The following is a 15,338-nucleotide window of genomic DNA, read 5'->3' on the forward strand; positions in this document are numbered from 1 at the left end:
ACCATCATGAAAACAAATGATCATAAATGCTGGCGGGGATGTGGAAAAAAAGGAACCCTTCTGCACTGCTGGTGGGAATGCAATCTGGTCCAGCCATTGTGGAAAACAGTGTGGAGGTTCCTAAAACAGCTAGAGATTTATCTACCATATGACCCAGCTATAGCACTCCTAGGCATATATCCAAAGGACTCATCTCATTTCCTTAGAAGTACATGCTCAACCATGTTTATTGCTGCTCAATTTATAATAGCTGGGAAATGGGACCAGCCTAGATGTCCCTCAACAGATGAGTGGATAATGAAGATGTGGTACATTTATACAATGGAGTTCTACTCAGCAGTAAAGAAAAATGAAGTTATGAAATTTGCAGAAAAATGGATGGACCTGGAAAGGATTATACTAAGTGAGGTAACCCAGGCCCAGAAAGCCAAGCGCCACATGTTCTCTCTCATATGTGGATCCTAGGTACAGATGACTGGGCTTCTGCGTGAGAATGAAAATACTTAGTAGCAGAGGCCAGTAAGTTGAAAAGGAGACATAAAGGGTGGAGAAAGGAAGGGAGGAAGATACTTAATAGGTTGATATTGTATATATGTAATTACAATGATTGTAATGGGGAGGTAATATGATGGAGAATGGAATTTCAAATGGGAAAGTGGGGGGGTGGGGAGGGAGGGAATTACCATGGGATATATTTTATAATCATGGAAAATGTTAATAAAAATTAAAAAAAAAAACAAAAACATCTTAACTCTATTTTTGGACAATTTTATCTTGTACATGAAATATTTTACCATATTTGAAATATATCATAAGATAACAATGTATTTAACATTTATAAATAATGTATTTGCATTTTGATTGTCTTAAAAGAAAGATGAGTGAGAGAATGGAATACAATATAGATGGTATGACTTTGAAGTTGTTTAAATTATCACTCAGTAAGTTCTTCTACAAAATATTTTATATATTTATGTGACAGAGGCAGAGAGAAAGAGAGAGAGAGAGAGAGAGAGAGAGAGAGAGAGAGAGAGAGAGAGAGAGAGAGAGAGAAGGAGAGAGAGACTGCACTCCAGGGTCTTTAGCAACTGCAAATGAACTCCAGATGCATGTGCCACCTTGTGCATCTGGCTTTATATTGGTACTGGGGAATGGAACCTAGGTCCTATGGCTTTGCTGGCAAGTGCCTTAACCTCTAAGCCATCACTCCAGCCCCAAGTTTTGTTTTTCTTGTACTTCACTTACTTGTTAGTAGATGACTGTTTGCACAGCTATTGTTAGGTCAGTGTCATTGAGAGCTGACAGTGTAGAGTTTAGGATACAAATAATTTTGAATAAACATTTGTGGGTTCTTTCTTTGTCTTACAGAAAAGTGGAAACATTTGAAGATCATTGTGAAACCAGCAGCTGGTTCATGGTAATTCTGAATTTTTAAAATATGTACAGTGGGATACTTTTACCACCAAGAAACATCAAACTATTAAAGTTCACAGAATGAAAGGAAACAAAAACAGCAAAGAAAAAAAGGTAAAGTTTTAATGCGTGATTCAAATGTCACTGACATTTGCTTTAGGCAATGAGTCAAATAATGTCATCTTTGAGCCACTTTGTCTACATTTTTTTCTAGAGGAAAAACTTAAAACATTTGACCAAACACAATAAAATATTTTGATGATTTTTCTGATGATGGTATTTAGCTGAAATTGTTCAATATGAGAAACATTTGAAAACACTTAGAAGAAACATAGTATCAGAATATTTTGAATTTTTGATGACTTGAGGTTTTCATGAATCTCTGCCAATTCTTTTATTATTTTCCAGCCATCACTACCCATCGGTTTCTCGTCAGCCATTGGCAGTCTTTCCAGAGTTCGAAAGGACGCCCAACGAACACTCGTTTATTTCAGCTTTATTACCTCCAGTGTTGATATGCCTTTTGGTTTTGAATTGCTCAGTGTCTGACACACTGGGCTGTATCTCTGGGAGGACAGTGTGTTAGAAGCTAGCCTGAGCCATTAATTCTTATAATAGGTACAAGAAATACTTGAGTTACAAGAAAGTAAGGCAGATCTAGGGTCCTTTTTGACTGATCCTAGAGGTAAAGGTGTCAGTGATATTACATTTGCTGGGCGGAAGAGATCTTCCTAGCAGTTCGTCTCTACTTAAGGAGTACTTAAACAAATAAACCCACAATTTAAGAATAAGACTTCTGAGAGTATTTCATTAAGACACGTACCATACTCTGAAATGTAACATGGAACTATTTTACAAAGATGCTCTTTGCTGTGTGGAAAATCCCATAAGACCTCATGGAAATAATACCTAGTTGATGGCTTGTGTCCAGCTTAGGAAAGATGGACTGGGGAAGACACTTGAGATGTTGCAGTCCTCTCTGTCACATCTGGTGTTTGTGTCCTGCAAGTTGGGAGTGAAAGGGGTCCTGAGTAAGATCTCTGACCCTTGAGAGTGGGAGGTGATGGTCTAGTCCCATACCTTAGCTCAGCTACCAGATAATTAAAGTACATTTTGTTTTTGTAGATAACATTACTGTTTTTTTCTTTAATGAATTTTTCCAAAAGATTATTTTTAGAGATAAATATGAAGTTAATTTTCCTTCAGATGGAACATGTCTAATTTTTAACAAAATGTTCCTACAAAATTGGGTTGTAATTTGAGAGTAATTCCAATAACTCCAGGAATTCCCTTTGTCTGTCAAAGGCTTCTCTACTCTGGAACCACAAGAGGAAAAGTCTTGTGGAGCTAAATACATAGTCATGTCAAAAATTATACCAGATGTCTCCCAATCTTCCTATTTATTTGTACATGGTGGACTTTATGGACACATGTTTTTTTCTTTGAGTTTCAGGGACATTTTTCTAAATAGGAATGATGCTCAAATGTCCCATGCTTGGAGACTTGAGAACTTAATTTCCACTGTTGTTCTAAAGCTAATTATAAAATTGGCTGCTCCAGATTGTGTCTCATTGCCCTGCAAATAGTGTGTGACTCAAATGAAACACAAATCTCTTTTTGATTTTGTCTAACCCAAGTTCTCAACTTGTCAACTTGTTTTTTTCTTTCCTCTTCTTCTTTTGTAATTTGTCATTTGCTAAAGATTTAGAAAGCTATGAGTCTGTCACCTGTTGCCTACGTCTTTTGCTTTCTCTGCTATTATTTTACTTCTTGTTAAACTGTAGAAGAGTTCATCTTTAATATGAAGAGGTTCATTTCCTTTCTTAAGCAAATCAGCTCTCAAATCGTCTGGACACAGTACCAGCCAAGTAGCATATCAGGCTAAGTTAAACTATCTCATTCTTTGTCTTTACTTGACTCCCCCTCCCCCATCACCCTATCCCTCTCAGTTTTCTCTTTTCCTAATTGCCACTGCTTATAGACAACGATGCATCATTGTTTTTCATTCCTTCCTATGTAAAACTCATGTCATTTCTACATTGGTACTTTTGATCTTTGTAAATATTTACACTGAGTGGAGCTGCTGCTGCATGGCTGTGACTACCAGGGAGACCCAAGACTCAAGAAAGTGATGAGGACTGGAGAGATGGCTTAGTGGTTAAGCGCTTGTCTGTGAAGCCTAAGGACCTGGTTCAGACCTCAATTCCCCAGGACTCACGTTAGCCAGATGCACAAGGGGGCGCACACTTCTGGAGTTCTTTTGGAGTGGCTGGAGGCCCTAGCATGCCCATTCTCTCTCTCTCTATCTGCCTCTTTCTCTGTCTGTCACTTGCAAATAAATAAATAAAAATAAAAACAAAAAAAGTTTTTAAAGTGATGAAAAGAAATGACAGTCAAGTGTTCAGCAATGGATGAGTCATCTCTAAGTCCCCCACTAGTACTCAACAAACATTGTGGAGGAGATGGAAAAACAAAACAAAACAAACAGAATATGAGTGCTATTGTCATCACTGACTAGAGAAGTTTCTCCTTGGAGATAACCGTATATACTGAGGAGACTCAAACTCATCACAGTGCTGAGAATAACAAGTGACTGTTGAGAACCCAGAGGTCTCTATCACACCTTCAAAGACATAGTGAACATTGTAAAAGATGGGTCAGAAATAACGTAAAAGCTATAAGGTGGGGAGGAGTAGTTTGGCACCCTATCCTCTGGACATAACTTGCTGGTGCATTCATAACCTCACAGTGGACGTCATGGCCTCCAATACTGAAGCCATGAACGTTATGGCACAGATGATGGAGGAGCACAAAAAGAATGAGACATCAAAACAGAAGGATTACTTGGAAAGTGGAGGGGTTCGATGGGATGTGGGGTACCAAAGAGAGCAATGGGAGGTGATTCTGATCAAATTGCAGTATGTCCATATACTAAAATTATCAATAAAAAGACAGTGTATTTTTAAAAATAAGGGCATGTGTGTGTGTTGTGCACGGATATACATATTCACATGTCTGTGTACGCATGTGAAGGGGATGTTGCAGTTACGTTCTCATACCTGCAAGCAAAACATTTCACCAGTAAAAGCTTAAGGAAGGAAGGGATTTGTTTTAGGCTTTCAGTTTCTATTTTTTTTTAATTTTTTGTATTAGATATTTTGTATGTAAACATCACATGTTGGTACCGTCCTTTGCCTCCTCCCTGCTTCCTCATTGGGGGAGCAGGTCAACCCTATGGGGATTGTGGGTCATGCGTCATGGGGTGGCAGTCAGTTACGGAGGAGAGGCAGTGTCTCCGTGTAAAATGTCCCAACTTGTAGCTTTAACAATCTTTCCACCCCCTCTTCTGCAAAATTCCCTGAGCCATGGTGGGAGCATTTTAAGTCTACAATCAGTGATGGGCACTTAGGAACACCTAGATGTCTGGTTTGGTAGGTGTTAAGTGTCCTCAGTATCTTTCTTCATCAACTTTGTGCTGATATCAGCTTAATGGAGGGGGCCCCATTCCTGCTCATTTCCCCAGTTCCTCCGTGGTTTCAGCTGGGTCTGGGTGGAGTGCACTGGGTAGTTTATCTCCTCAAGTCCAGTTCCCATCTGAAAAAGAGAAGCAGATTCTCCAACAGAGAGTGAAGTCAGTGCTGGTTAAGTGGGATAACCATTATTAATTTAGAGAGAATTATAAGGGTTTAGACACTTTTATACTGTAAGGTTAGTGTGAGCTTAAAAATAGAAAGCAGAATCATTATCCGAATATAATTCTGATTTGCTTTCCAGTTCTAGATATGGTTTTCTTTCCACCGAGCAAATCTGTTAGCCAATCCAAGAGCAGTTTGTTAACCACCATGGCTGTGTTGCCATTATTGCATGGTATGAGCATCATGTCAGGTTATTTTCTTGTTGAGATGCTTAGATTTTGAGTTGCTTGGACAGATATTGGCCACTTTCCCCTGGTAGCTCATGTAGTGCCTTCCAGCATTAGATGGGATAATTATCTGAGCATTGGCTCTCCTCTGGATTCCAATCCCATCTCTCCACCATTCATGCCGACAGCAATTGGTGTCTTCAGCAGTAGAGTCTTTCCATTAACTTCTGGTGGGTAATAATAAAGTGCTTTGACAGAAGTCTGTCTTGTTTGTTTTGAGAGATCTAGTAGGTCTCTCTGATCAACAGCTCATTGTGGATGTAGACCATATCCTGGTACAGGGAATTACAGGCCAGTGCCAAGAGAAAAGGGAAAAAAAAAAAAAAAAAAAGCAAAATCTGGAGAAGAAAGAGAAACAGGAGAAATTTGAGGTTAGGTTTTGTTTCACTCTATCCAGGACCCTTTCATTCAGGTGTTCTCTCTAAGGTTTGCTTGAGGGTTCCACATTTTAGTCTGATTTCTAGGATATAGGGTTTTATGATACAAGTTCAATTTGGGTTCAGATTTTGTGCCCTCCTCACCCTTTTCCTTTCCCTAAGCCTTACCCTTCCTATTGTCCAATCCTCAAGATGCTATTCAGTTATGTCAGCAACTTGGGGCTGACCCAGGTTAGGAACTGCAGATGAGTGAGATCATGTGATGATTGTGTTTCTGTGATGGTGTTGAGTAGAATAATTCTATTGTGTAGATATACCATATCTTGGTTATCCACTCATCCAATGATGGGTTCCTGGGTTGATTCTAGTTTTTAGCTATTATGAATTGAGCAGCTATAAACACAATTGAGCAAATATCTCTGAACTGAGATGTGGAGCTTTCAGGGTAAATACCCAGTAAGAGAATAACAGGGTCTGCTGGTAACTCTATATTCACCCTTTTCAGGAGTCTTCAAGTTGATTTGCATAGTGGTTGTAACAACTTACATTCCCACCAACAGTGAATGAGGGTTCCTAGTTCTCCACAGCCTCACCAACATTTGTTTTCATTTGATTTTTTAATGTTTACCATCCTTTTTGGGGTAAGGTAGAATCTCAGAGTTGTTTTAATTTGCATTTCCTTAATGGTTAAGGATGTTGAACCTTTTCTATAGTTGCTTGCCCTAAAGTCTAGGTCTTCAATTCTGTTCCAATGGTCTATGTTTGTTTTTATCCCAGAACCATGCTGTTTTTTGTCACTGTGGCTTTGTAATATAGCTTTAGATCAGGTATGGGGATACCAGCAGAGGTGTTTCTTTTGCTGAGGATATGTTTCAATATCTGGGGCCTTCTGCCATTCCATATGAATATTGAGATCATTTTTTCAGTCTCAGTAAAGAATGATGCTGGTATTGTTTTTTTCAAGGTAGGGACTTGCTCTTGCCCAGGCTGACCTGGCATTTTTATTGGTATTGCATTAAATCTGTATATTGCTTTTGGTACAATTGCCATTTTCACAATATTAATTCTACCTATACAGGAACATGGGAGGTTCTTAATCTTCTTATGTCCTCCCCTATTTTTTCTTGAGTATTTTTATGTATTCATTATACAGTTCCTTCATAGCCTTTGTTAGTGTTATTCCAAAGTATTCAATTATTTTGTTGTTATTGAAAATGGGACAGTCTCACTGATTTCTTTCTCTATATATTTTTCCTTTGCATATAGAAAAGGTACTGATTTTTGTGCATTGATTTTGTATCCTGCCACTTTGGTGAAGCAAGTTATCATTTGGGATGGAGATTTTTTGGGTAACTTATATATAGGATCATGTCATCTGCAAATAGGGCTAACTTAACTTCTTCCTTTCCAATTTGAGTCCCTTTTATTTCTTTCTCTTGTCTTATTTCTTGGGCTAGTGCTTCTAGTACTATATTGAAGACCAGTGGTAGAGTGGGCACCCTGCCTCGTTCCCGATCTCAGTGGGAACTCCTTGAGCTTTTCTCCTTGAATATTATTTGGGCTTCAGGAGCTTTATGTATAGCCTTTATTGTATTGAGATATAAACCCTCCATTCCTATTCTTTCCAGTGTTTTGATCATGAAGTGGTGGTGTATTTTGTCACAGGCCTTCTCTGCATCAATTGAGATGATCATGTGGTTCTTATTGCTCTGTTTATTTATGAGGTGTATTACATTGATCGATTTCTGTATGTTAAACTATCCCTGCATCCCTAGGATGAAGCCTACTTGATCAAGGTGGATAATGCTTTTGATGTGTTGTTGAATTTGGTTTGCAAGGATTTTGTTCAGGATCTTTGCATTTAAGTTCATTAGGGATATTCAGGTGTTCAGTTTTGAGGGGAAGTTTCATAATGGCCTGGCAGAGCAAAGGCTGGACACCACATCCTGACACACAAGCTGGATGGTAAGAGCAAGAGTGAGCTGAGCTCTGGCAAGGGGAACGTAGGTTGTAACACCCGAAGGCCTGCTCCAGGTGACACACCTCCTCCAGAAAAGCTTTACCTCCCAAATTGTCACAAGCTACGGACTGAGCATGAAACTTAATCATAAATACATGAGGTGATGGGGGACATTTCGTGTTCATATTGAAGTCACCATAATAGGTGTGTGTGCATGTGTGTGGGAGCCAGGGGTCAATCTTGAGTAATGTTCCATAGTAGCTCTCTGCTGTGTTTTTGGAGACAAGCTCTCTCAGTGAACCTAGAGCTCACAGAATTGCCTAGACTAGCTGGCCAGCAAGGGCCTGCCTCCCCAGTGCTGGGATTTCAGGCACAACTCACCATATCTGGCATTTTATGTGGGTGCCAGGGATCTGTATTCAGCTTCTCCAGCTATGCTGCAAGAACTTTAGTCACTTAGCCATCTCCCTAGCATGTAAAAATTTTTAGTAATTATACACAATATTGAAGGACATAGTAATCTATGGCTAGGATTGTCATTGCTGTTCAGAGAAACATTGCACAATTAATCTCAATTTCTTCATGGATGTCATGAATAATCAATCTTTCTCCGAGTTTTTGCCAAAATCAATTTGGCAGCAGTACTCTTCAGGTGTGTCATTATTTTTGAACTTGGAAGAGAAAATGTTCTTTTTATTCTCCATTCACTGGAAAGTGCTGCAGCATGAAAGATAAACCAGGGAGGCTTCCCCATAGAAGCTCGACCATGCTTTGTGGAGCTGTGCAGGTAAAGCAGGGACATTCAGAAATGTTCATCTCACCCTTTGGAATACTACTGGCCAAAAAGGAAATATGAATGTCAGAACTTTGGCCAGCATGTTGCTCCAGCGACAAGGTTTTTCTCACTTACTCTGTTAATCACTTTCAGGTTCAGATGAGGCTAATTAAATGTAAATGTATTTCATGTTCTCAGAATGAGACTTGAGCAGAGAAATTCTAGCTTTGGAGGGCTCCTTGAACACCAGAATGCTGGAATGAGCAGGCAGTTGTGTAGCTATACGATGGGAAAGGGTGAATTCCATGTAAGAAACAAAAATGCAAGGTGTGATGAAGAATGGTGGGTTGACGTCAGAAGAAATTGAAATGCCTCGAGTTGTCTCTAAGGAATGGACACTTATTTTAAAGCTATGGATCACTTAATGTGAGTTTGTACCTTTCACCTATCTTCTCAGATGTCTTACAGAAGAAGAAAAATGCAGAGGGGAAAATGTCAGATTATTTTATCAAATGTAACTCAAATCTACGATGAATGTTATTATGAAGATAGTTGCAGGAAAATTTCAAGTGTCAGGGATGTTTGAAAGCTAGTAGAGCTGAATTTTTAAATTTATGGTAAAATGATTTTTTATGAACAATGCCATACTTCTCATTATGCATAAGGTTTTTCATGGTTTCTTGAGTTCCTCCACTTTCTCCTCCTCCTTCCCCTTAATATCCTTTTCCTCTTCTTCCTTTCTCTCTTTCCCCTCTGCTTCCCTTCTTTCTTTCTTCCTCCCTCCCTGTTTGTTTGTTTGTTTGTTTCTTTCTTTCTTTCTTTTTTTTTTCTTTGTTTCTTTCCTCTGTCTATTCCTCCTTTGTTCTTCTTTCTTTTGAGACAGGATCCTGCTATGTAGCCCGGGCTGGTCTCAAATTCACAGTCTTTCTGCTTCAGCTTCCAGAATGTTGGGAATACAGGCGTGAGTCACTAAACACTTAATCTTAATGATTTCTTAGATTTAAAGATTGGTAAAAATATGTTCTCTGACCAACTTTGCACAATGGCTGACTGAAAAATCTGGTTATGTACATCACTAAATATGAATATATAGACACCAATTTTGATGAAATGCCTAATAACATTTTCAAAAGCCAAGTCTGTAAAACATCAAAATTAACTTTCATATTTCCATGGAGGCCAGCATTGTGGTACAAGATGTTCCCCTTCAAGAATCTAATAAAATCATCTATTATCTATTTTTTATTTTATATTAGTTTATTGTGGCATCAGTCTTCTGCAAGGCCCCAAGCAGGCCTGCCTGGACAAGGAGAACATCCCCGTCCTCCACAGCGGGTCATAGCTTCGTGCGCTGCCTCTCCCGACCTGCCACTGTCCCCCTCCCTAAAAGCACTAATGAGTAGGGTAACAGGAAACATGCTCAGTGACCTTGTCTCAGCCGTGGATAACTCAGATGACATTTGTATTGGAACCCATTCCTCTATGATTTTATTTTATTTATTTATTTAGGTTTCTTCAGGGTAGGGTCTCACTCTAGCCCAGGCTCACCTGGAATGGGCTATGTAGTCTCAGGGTGGCCTCGAACTCACAGTGATCCTCCTACAGAGTGCTGGGATTAAAGGTGTACAGCACCATGCTAGGTTTCCATTCCTCTTTTAGACATACAAGAAATAAAAAAACACCAAAAGCTATTTTGTTGTGGCAAGAAGCACACATAGCTGAGGCAGGGGGTGGGGGAGAACCTTCCCGTGCCACACAACCTGAAGTTATGAAGAAAGAGCAAACCAAAATGGAGAAGCAATCTACAAAGTAACTAACAGAGCCCTCAGAGTTGGTATCAGACAAGGAAAAGAAAGATTCTGAAAATGCTCATATGAAGCAGGCTCAGAATACATGCATTTGAGTCATGGCATCAGCCTGACTGCTTCTGGTTACAGGACCATGGCTAGCACAGGGGGCACAGAACAAGGTCTGTGCATTCAATAGTAATGGTGGGTGGCCATTAGTTTCCTGATTTTGAAAATTATACTGTGATTGTGAAACAAGTTCTGTTTGGGGTTTGTTGTGACCACTCCACAGGTGTAGGGTAGATCCTCACTCAAAAGTTGATTCTGATGTATGATGCGGTGCATGCTGTTCTCATGAGTGAATGATTCCTCATCTTGGGGAAACAGGGCAGGTCTGTCCTTCAGGTTGGAGAGTGTACAGACAGGAGGTTGGCTCTGCATCATGTATTCATGTGCTGGTGGGAGTCAAGCTACACCGTGTACCAGCACGGGTATGGCCTTGCGTGGTTGCAACCTCCCAAAGGCCCCACAAAAAGGAGCTTTAGGCTTTCTGGTCATCTTGTTGAGGTGGGGCAGCAGGATGGGATGGAGCAAGTTTCACAGATGTCAGCAGTCAGAGGTCAGAGTATGGAGTATGCTATAGCTGTCTCAAACACACCAGCAAAAACATTACATGTATGTTGAAAAGTAAGTCAATGTAAAATATTAACACTTCAGGAATGTGGGTGAAGGGTATATATAATTTTTTGAACTATGTCTTTTTGCATGTACAATTATAAAAACACAGTTATTATATTTTGCTTTTAAGGAAGAAAACCCTAGGCCACTTAACACTTTGTTCTTGAGGAGAAAATATTAGGTTCCTAGAAGAGAAGTAATCTTCCTTTAATGGAGTCCCAATTTTATCCTAATGCCACGTCTCCACATGAATAGAAATATAACAAACTTGGGCAGGAGAAGTGGCTAATGCACTTGCCTGCAAAGCCTAAGGATCCAGTTTATTTATTTAATACCCACATAAAGCCTGATGCACAAGGTGACACATCCTTTTGGAGTTCATTTGCAGTGGCTACAGATCCTGGTGCATCCATCTTCTCTCTTTCTGTCCCCCGCCCCCCCCAAAAAAACAAATAAAAAAGTTAAAAAGTATCTGAGTAAAAAAAAGAGAAATATTACAAAGTAGTAGGTGTTGTTGACATTTTAGTATATATCTTTCTACTCCTTTTTCTGTGTCTCTACATACATGTTCAACATGAAGCTTTGTAAAAGTTACCACCATGTGTTTCAACATATGAGTACATAAAGAAAATGTGGTAATATAATAAATGAAATACCATCCACCCACAGAGAAGGTAAAATCATGTAATCTGCAAATTTGCTTACACTGTTAAAAACAGAGATAATCTGGAGATGACAGAAATATATTATATTCCTCTGTCTACATATGAACTACTGGAAATAGGACTTGCAGTTATAATGCATGTATATATATTTTTGAGGCAAGCCCAGCAGACCAGCCTTTTTATGAGAGAGAGAGAAAGTGGAGGGAGAGAGAATGGGCATACCAGGGCCTCCAGCCATAGCAAACGAACTCTGGATCTATGGGCCATCTTGTGCATCTGGCTTTATGTGGATACTGAGGAATCAGACCTGAGTTGTTAGGTTTTGCAGGCAAGCACCTTACTGCTGAGCCATTTCCCCAGCCCAGTTTCCCACTTTTAATGTGTGTGTGCATGCATGTTCCATGCATGTGTATATGTATGTGTGTGTGAAGGGCCAGAGGGTAGGTCTTGGTGTTGTTCTTCAGGTACTCTGTATACCAGTTTGGGGACAAGGTCTCTCATTGGAGTTCACCAAATAGGCTAGGCTGGCTGGCCAGCAAGCCCTAGAGCTTCTCCATATCCTGAGCACTGAGGTTATAGTTGTATGCCACCAACCCTAGCATTTTATGTGAATACTTGAGATTAAACCCTTTACCAGTGAGTTGTCTCCTCAGTCTTAACCCCTCTATTCTCTTTTTAAATGCATCCAGAATTGGCTTTGGGAAACTACTTTTCTTCCGTTGGATATAATTTTGAAAAGCATTTCTATGTAGGTGCCTCACCAAGAGGTGGAGGTGGGCATGCTCCCAAGCTCAAAGAGTAAGGAATATCCTCTGTCTCTCTTTCCCCCCTCCCTCCCTCTCTCTTTCTCTTCATGCACATGCAGCAATACAGTCAAAGTTTACAGAAAATATCCACCTTTGTTCCTTCCTAGATCATGAAAGTGCCTTTGGTTTTGACTTAAAGGGTATAAAAATAAATTGTTTACCAGCATTGTTATTGTACTCACTATTTAATTCATTAATTCACCTGTTTAGGTTTACTTACTCCGCCAAGGTCAATTTCTGTGAACTGTAACACAAAAGGGCTACAGGATACAGAAAAAAAAATGAGTAAAGGAACTAATGACCACCGAAAAGGAATCAGGTGGTTAAATCAAAAGTAAATTAAATATTCAAAAATAATAAAACTAATACAAAATACTAATAATAGAAAGAGAAAAATACAAATAGCAAAATCTAGCTGATAACATTTCTTTCTAGTCTTTTGACTTGATGAAGTGCTTTTTTGGAGCCTTTGGTTTTTATGGAGTTAGAATGTCCTTTACCTTGCAAGAGATCATTTAATAATTTAATTAGTAATCCAAAAGATTTTTTCATGTAGAATTGCTATTAGTTTTATTTTAAGCATAATGCTATTATCTAAAGGATAAAACCAATGCCTGTATTCAGATCCAATCATTAGTTTAAATATTTTAGCCAAGTGAAATATTAAGGAGCATTTAAAATAGTGACATAATATTTGGGCTCTGACTTTTGCTTTACTCATATTTCCTGGAAGCAGTGTGAAACACTCACTTTTAAAGATGCCTAAATTTATAATCACTGGAATACCCAGCGTATAGGGAAAGAAACGGAGAAACAATGCAATTGCAGTTGAGGTCCACTCTCCTTGATGAGACTTCGGCACTGCAAGTGGCATGTCTTTCTAATTTCAAATGGATTTAGGATGGATAACCTTTACTGAAAGGCTTGCCATTACATGTAGGCCTACATTAGCATCATACTTTCAAAGAATGGCAGAGTTTAGAGATGAAATGTGTAGGGCAAATACACTTGTGGCAAGCAAATTGCTAGTTGGATGTGTGGGCACAATTATGGTATCTAAAATGAAACATATCCTCTAATTATCACACAATTCCTCATGGAAAGTATATAGGATAGTGGGTCCAAACAGTTGAAGAGAGCTGCTGTGAAGTAAGATGAGCAGTAGAGACAATAGCTTGGTGTGCTGCCCTGTACCCTGTGGGTACCTACTGCAGGGACTAGAAAAAAGAGCAACAGCCTTCTACCCTGGTCCTTGTCCTGTCCTTTCTTTGGGGTGCAGCAGTGGAGAGATCTCATTTGCATGGTCATCTTTTCCCCTCTGGATACATGTCAATAGGTCTTAGGAAATAATCTATAGTCCAATCTTGTTCCCCTTTTTCCTGTCAGCTGCTAGTGAGAGTTTTTCTAAGAACAGAGCAATTTAGAAGATCAAAATGCTTTTATATGATTATACTCTGACCTAAAATATTTTTGCTATCATAACACCCAATATGTTGACTGAAAATGAACATACATATGTATTTTCTTACTGTTTTGAATTAGTAAACTTACTTTTCCTGCCCCAATTCATCATGGACATTTATATTTATGATGTAGGCTATGAACAGATTTTTACAAAAGGAATTGTTCTGGGTAAATGGATGGCTTCCTTGTATTTTATACAAGTAATTCTAGTTATAATTTAATGCAAATTTGCTGTAGCAAGTCTCCATCTATGATCAGATGATTTTGTATGTGCGATGCATATAACACCTCAACCATAATATACCATCAAGAAATTGGTAGACTGCTGCTTGGAATGTAGCTCAGTTGGTGGAGTGCTTGCCTATCATGCATGAAATTCTGGGATCAGTTCCAGCACTGTTTAAATCAGATGGTTTGGCACATAGCTCTACTCCTAGCGCTTTGGAGGTACAGGAAGGATGATCAGAAGACCAAGTTCACCCTTGTCTGCATAATAAATTTGAGGATAACCTGGGGTACACAAAGCCCTGTCAAAAATAGAGAAAAAGAAGGGGAAAAAGAGAGAGATAAAGAAATTGCCAGACTTTTATTAAAACAACTATGGCTAATGTTGATTGAATTCTTGATGTTAATAATATACAATCCCCAGTACCCATGTAAAGCCAGAAGCACAAAGAGGTGCATGTATCTGGAGTTTTTTTTCCAGTAGCTGGAGACCTGGCATGCCCATTGTCTCTCTGTTTTTCTCTGGTACTCTCTGCTTGTATATAAATAAATAAAAATATTTTAAAAGTTTATCTTAAGGTACTGATCAGCATTAACTTTCTCATGAGTCATATTGACACGCATACATACTACATGATAAAAGAAGATCCTGTTACAATATAATCAGGTAAAATTGAACAGATAACAAAATTCATTAAGTGCAGGTGATTTTAATGTATGTACATATGGAATGAAAATGTTTGTAAAATAGGTTAAAAGAAAAAGGAAACAGGCAACAATAATTTCAAGATCTGAAAGGGATTTTGACACATGCATTAAAAGTCCAGGGAACTAGTTTCCATTAATCTGTTTGGTCTAAACCATATGTCTCTGTGCGTGTGTTGGTACTTACACTGCTTAAGTCTTTTTGTATTTTATTTCTTGAGAGGAAGATAAACAAAGGCAAGGAGTAAATATTATAGGTAAAAGAACAACATAACAGATAGCTGAAGAAGTATAAAAAATGAGCTAGAAGGAATGGAAAAGGTGATTGATTATATCATGTTCCATACCAGCCGAAATTGTTATAATTGGATTAGGAAATGTAGTCCTCAGGTTCATGTGTTTGAATACTGGGTGGTCCCCAGTTCCTAGAGCTCTTTTGGAAGCTGTGGAACCTTTAGGAGGTGGGGCCTACATGGAGGAAGGGAGTCACCTGGGCATGGGACCTTGGAGGTGCAGCAGGGCTTTGCTGTTGGTCTGATTTTTCTGTTTCTTGACTGTGAA

The sequence above is a fragment of the Jaculus jaculus genome, chromosome 6 (assembly GCF_020740685.1).
Source record: "Jaculus jaculus isolate mJacJac1 chromosome 6, mJacJac1.mat.Y.cur, whole genome shotgun sequence".
NCBI classification, from domain to species: Eukaryota; Metazoa; Chordata; class Mammalia; order Rodentia; family Dipodidae; genus Jaculus; species Jaculus jaculus.